Consider the following 6,345-nt stretch of genomic DNA (forward strand, 5'->3'; position numbering starts at 1 on the left):
AACGAATGAAATGAATCCTTTTTCGGCAAGGCTACAGAAAATCTGCCATCCTCTTGACGTTGAACATTCTCAATGTAGTGCTGCTCAATTTGTGCGTGTTCTGCTGGCGTGCTGGATTCAGTATCAATTTCTTCAATTCGCCAAAATTTTTCCAATTGCTTAGAGATGTCTGCGTTGGACACATGTTCAATGCTAAAACGAAATTGGAAATGTGTTGATGGGTGACAGATGATTTATAAGCAGGAAGCCCCAGACTATCCAACCTAACTTGGTATTCTGAAGAATACAGCTTTCGGACAGGCGAATTTGACCAGGTAAATGAAGCATGGCGTTTTTTTTTTGTTATTGGAAGTTCTTCCAAGGTGGGCGGAATGTTCGGACGTTATATGAATGTTCCCCTTTGTTGTCTGGCATTGTGTGGTGGGGGGGGCCCATTGAAGGGTGACAAGCATAGCATAATACCGCCAGTTGCTGTTTGCGAGCCAATCGAACAGCTCACTTCTCGTAATGTCGATTTTTGCAAAGTGATCTATTGATTTATTGTGATTTATTACAAGTGTCGTCTTGTCTCGTATCGTGATCTGGACCCGGGATCCTAGAAGCAAGGAGGATTTGGACATGAAGGTAGTGTTATTGTGCTATTGTTATTGTTAATGTTAATGTTAGTGTTAGTGTTAATGTTATTGTGCACTTAGCCATTTAAATAGTTCAACTTGCTACCCGACGCCAGACAACCCCAAAAGGTTCTCGATGTAATTGATACAGTCCACAAACCAGAGTGCTGTTTGAGCCAGCCTCTGTCGAATAAACAATACCATTAACGGTGCATACCAACTGACCCATTCCCATTTGACCCAACCTACCACTTGACCCATTTTTTTAAATCGAGAAAAGCCGCGAAACCACTTGACCCAATAGACATCTGACCCAATATACCATTTGCCCCAATATTATAAACATCACAAAAACATCTGACCCAATTGACATCTGACCCAACCTACCACTAGACCCAACTACTGTGCTGCGCTCTCGTGGCATAGTTTATGGTGTGCAAAACATCATGCCTTCTTGATGAGTGGTACTCCTTCGACAACTTCAATAAATAACTCAACTGAGAAATGCAGTCTCATAAGTACTGGTAACCGAGAATTGTAGGGTACTATATCATGGAGATTATTTGATTTTTTTACAAATTTCGTTGTGCAAATTGTTTATTTCTCAGTAAATAATAGTACAACCAGAACATAGCTTCTGAATATTCATAAAACTATGTAGGTAGGCTACTCTAAATCGATGTATTCTAGAAACACTTATCCATTTTTACTGAGGGAAGAAACTTGTGAGGAAATTTTTTAAGGCAGATTCCATCAAAGTCATTCTCTACAATTATTTATGTTGTAGGTTTTAACCTAGGTTATAAGGAATGTCCATAAATATTCATTTCAAATTTCTATTTCTAATACAGTAACTCAATTCCATTGTCTTACAGAACTTATATCATAGGCTGTAGGATACCTGTCAACAGCTTTTTTCTGACTTAATAAAAACTATGATAGCAACAATAGACTACAATACTTGGAGTAAGGTAAAATCTAGTTGTGAAAAGTTACCTATATCAAATTGAATAATCATCAATCATTTACTGATTGATAAGATGCTTTTATGGTGGTTTTACCAAATCTAATAACCTCATCCAAATTAATATACAGATCTAACCTCAAAATCACAAAATAACACAAATCTAACCTCAAAGATAGCAAGAACTGTCAAAACAGTTGTGCTTGGTTTCAAGGCCTTCTAGACTTTTACCTGAAGAGTAGACCGTAGGTAGAGAGTAACCAAGCCTAGAACATTGCAGACGTTTCGCCAGAGTGCAGCACAGTAGTTGGGTCAAATGGTAGGTTGGGTCAGATGTCAATTGGGTCAGTGGTTTTTTGATATTCATAGAGTTGGGACAAATGGTATATTGGGTCAGATGTCTATTGGGTCAAATGGTTTTCGCGTTTCTCTCTATTTTAAAAATTGGGTCTAGTGGTAGGTTGGGTCAAATGGGAGTTGGGTCAGTTGGTTGAGCCCCCTTTAAACTCAGAAGAATTATATTTTCACTGTACACCGGACACGTTCACTGATGCTGATATGTGGGAATACAGTTTTAATCTGTTAATGATAGAAATATGACTCATTATAGTACATTGAAGTGATGGATGGAGTGATAGAATGTAAAATAAACGTATCATTCCAATTAATTTAATAATTATTGTGATACATTGTTAAACTGTGATTGTTAATAGAATTTGAAAAAAAATTGGGACACTAAATATTTAGAGAGTAGTACTTCTATAGTAAGGTCCACGTTATAATGACAGTATTTGATCAACTTTGATTTTGCTATCCTTGTCTATCATTCGACAAAGCCGGTAGTACTATCCTTTTCTAGGTCCACAACGATGTCAATTATGTTTTTGACAGTGTAGAAATATAATGAATCAATGCAGAGAATCGGCATCGCTATTCTCCTATCTTTATCCCTACCATTATAACGTGGACCTCACTGTAGCTATTTTACTCAATGGTATAGGAACCCCAATTTACATAGCGAGTGCTATCTCTATTTTTATAGCTCAATGTTTTGAGCAGACGAGTACGTGATTCAGCTGTTTTTTTTTCTGTAATGGCGGCTGCTGGCTTCCTTCACTGCATCGTTTACTCCGTTGAAAAACAATATTTAAAAGGTTTTTTCAGTTTAATTGCAAAATCAATAGGTGAGTTGTTATAAAATGTTTATGTTGAAGAAAATACATTATTTATGTGTTGTTTATATTATTTTTATACGAAAACAAAACACTTATGAATGCCTGTTGCTGTAACGTACTTTTCTCACCGCTGTTCTAGCTGAAAAATTAATAATACATGCCACGTGTAGGCTTATACCCTAGACCAGTTATAGAATAGACACGGCCAATTTTATATAGGCTACATACTGAAAGTCAATGAAGCCAACATCTACTGCCAAATCCACCCATCTAAACGTCTGTAACAATTCAAACACCCCGCTCTCATAGGATATTAATTATTAGAATAGCGGAGTCATCACTCAGGCCACCAAATTGGACTTTTGTACCGGTGAGCTGAGAGAGTGATGACCGCGTAGAGGCGAAACTAGAGGGAGAACGTTCCGAGACGCGCTAGAGGAAGGTTGTGCTTGAGATAGTGAGATGTAGTTTTTAGTAATGTGATTGAGGAGTGGATATGTTTAGAGAGAGAGAGTATAGATGTTTGTTATGGGATTTTTTCAATAGAGTGAGATTGTTTTGGTGAATTTGCGTATTTATTTAATAATATTATCCTATAAAAGTAGCAGGGCCCAGGACCCAAAAAACCTGGTGGTGGCAGCTCTACTGGAGAGCACTGTCATGCTCGCCACGCACGCCACAAGTGGTGACTTGGCGGTGGGATCCGAACTCTGAAAACTTTTTAAAAGTATTTCAACCGTGAAAGAACAGTAAAACTTGTCTCCGAAAGATAATATAATTGGTGCCGTGATAGTTTCAAAGTTCATTGTTAAGTGTTACTAAATTTTAATTCGTTTTTGAATGTGTGTACGTGATTGTGTTGAACTCTTGATTATGTGTATTATGTATTTCGTTAGTTTGTGAAGATGAAGAGAACTTTATTAACTACCAAATAATGATCAGTATAAATTTATTTCTACATGAATTCGGACAAAAGGTGAAATTTCTTCAATTCATAGTTCAATATATCAAATCAGTGCAGTAATATTTTCTAAATAACGTTGACGTCTCAAAAATGATGCAGCTAAAAAAATTATTAAATTCAATTTTAAAGACTGTTGAACAGTGAGTTCGAAAATTATTCGGATGAAATATGAAACCGAGCGCGATTGTTGAACTCTGGAAAGCGGAAGTGTCCTGAGTCAGCAGAACGCGGGCAGCGAACCAGCGAAACGTTGAGGTGGGGATTGGCAGAGGTGTGACGTGGGCTTCCTCCAACTTTTGGGTGTTGGCGAATACGTCACCAGGTTCATCGCTCTCCAGGCTACACGACTCCATAGAGACTGTCGCTGTCATTCTACCAGCTGTTCGGCGGATGACAACTGTAATAACATGGATCTACTACTGGGGCAACGTTTGCGGCATTCTACGATGGAGATGAAGACATCAATTAAATTTGGTGAGCAATTTATACAGCTCTTTCTATATTGAAAATATTATTGTTATTATTTATATATTTATCGAATTGTTATGTTGGAGATAGACTTCCCAATGAATTCATTTTATGATAGGTCTACATTCGTTTATTTAGAGCTCATATCAAATTATTAATGTTCATTTATGCTGAATCGATCAGGTCAGATATCAATATTGTTTATTATAAAATAATTTAAGATGAAAGATTTCAGGAAATTATCTAGGTCACACAAAGCTGATAGATTAAATTTATTGTTTTATGAGAGTTATTTATTTATGCAAATGAAAGGTTAATTATAAAAATTAAAATGGCTGAGAGAGTTAATTTTGAAGGGCAGGAAGTAGAAGTTCAAGCTGCTTTTGAAGCGCTATCAGCTAGATTAAATCAACTTAGTATCACACTAAACGAAACTGTTAACAGAGACCTAAATAGAACAGATACAAATTTAGTAGATGTAGAACTTGTTACACCCCCTGAGCAAAATGTCAAACCAAATTTCGATCTAGTTAGCAGTATTCCAACATTCGATGGAGAGCAGTCAGATCAAATCCATTCTTTTCTTGACACTGTTGATGGAATCTCTCACTTGTGTGGCTGGTCAGAATTTCAAAAGACACAAATTATCAGATTAAAACTTACCGGAAGTGCATTATTGTTTTTCAAGTCAGATGATAGGTGTAGGAATGCAAAATCTGCAGCTGAAATTAGAGCAGCTTTGGTTGAGCGTTTTGGTGATAGCCTACCAAGTCGCTATTACTATGAGCAATTGGCATCAATCCAACAAAATAAAGGAGAGTCAATTGAAAAATATGCAGACCGAGTCATGAACATTAGTAGGAAGACGATTAGAGTAACAGCAAGTGATGAAGCTAATAAAATACTAAGGGAAGAAGCTGATAGGAGAGCCATGGAGTCATTCCTAAGAGGATTACTTGGCGAAATAGGGAAACAAACTCGAATCAAATCCCAACATCCTTTAAAGAAGCAGTAACAACAGCCATAGCGATTTCCAACCTAGATAGAAAACCCTTCCAAAATGAACAGGAGCCATCTAGAAAAGTATTTAGCACAATAACTCAAAAAATTGTTATAACTGTGGGAAGATTGGACACATCGCTAGACATTGTAGGAAGAGAGTTGTACACACTGACACCCAACAAGTGGGCATTAGAGTTTGTAACTTTTGTAAGAAAAAGGGTCATCTAGAAACTGAATGTAGAATGAAACAATATTCCGCAGATAAAATTTGTAACAATTGCAACAAGCGAGGACATCTTGCACACAATTGTTGGGGAAGTGGGAAAAGATAAATGACAACCGAAAAGATCAAGAGAAGTTGTTAAACGACAACGGGAGCTCAAGACCGCCGTTGGGAACCCCAAACATTAGTAAATTCAGATCAGTTTTGTAATAGGTCTGGACAGGCGAGACGAAGTAAGCCCAAAATTGTAACTACATTATGCCAAAATAGTGCCGAAGAACTAGTTGTGGATGGTAGTATTGGAGGAGTGGAAGGAAAGATTGTAGTTGATACGGGAGCACAAGTATCCCTTATCACAAGACAAATCGTAACTGGCACAATCACTCCAAGCAACATCCTAATTAGAGGCATCGCTGGAGCCCTTATGCGAGTGCATGGGACAGTGAGGCAAGTTATAAAACTGAATGGGATGGAGGTAAAATGCGACTTAATAGTAGTTGACTTACCAGACACCTATATTGCAATACTGGGATATGATGTTCTCAAAATTAAAAAGTCAGTCATAGACCTTGATCGTAGTATATTATTTATGGAGGAAGGCAAGTTGCGCGACTTTATGAAAGAAACAGTTCCAATGAAGATTACAAAAAGAGTGGCTATATGAAGGTTGAAGAAGAAAATACTCAATCAAAACTATAAGTATGAAAAGTGAAGGAAGTACTCAAACAGATTTTACAAATTCAAAGATAGAAGAAAATTATATCCAATCAAAACCGATAACTTCAAAATTACCCTCAGAATCGACAGTTCATGTTAATGCGTATTGTAGAACCAATCTCACAATACCTGCTAGGTCGGAGAGAATAGTACAAATCAAATTGGGAAAAAACAATAAAGAATTGAAAAATGAATTAGAAAACAAAGTAATAATAACA

Source organism: Nilaparvata lugens, unplaced genomic scaffold (genome assembly GCF_014356525.2).
Source record: "Nilaparvata lugens isolate BPH unplaced genomic scaffold, ASM1435652v1 scaffold5853, whole genome shotgun sequence".
NCBI lineage: Eukaryota > Metazoa > Arthropoda > Insecta > Hemiptera > Delphacidae > Nilaparvata > Nilaparvata lugens.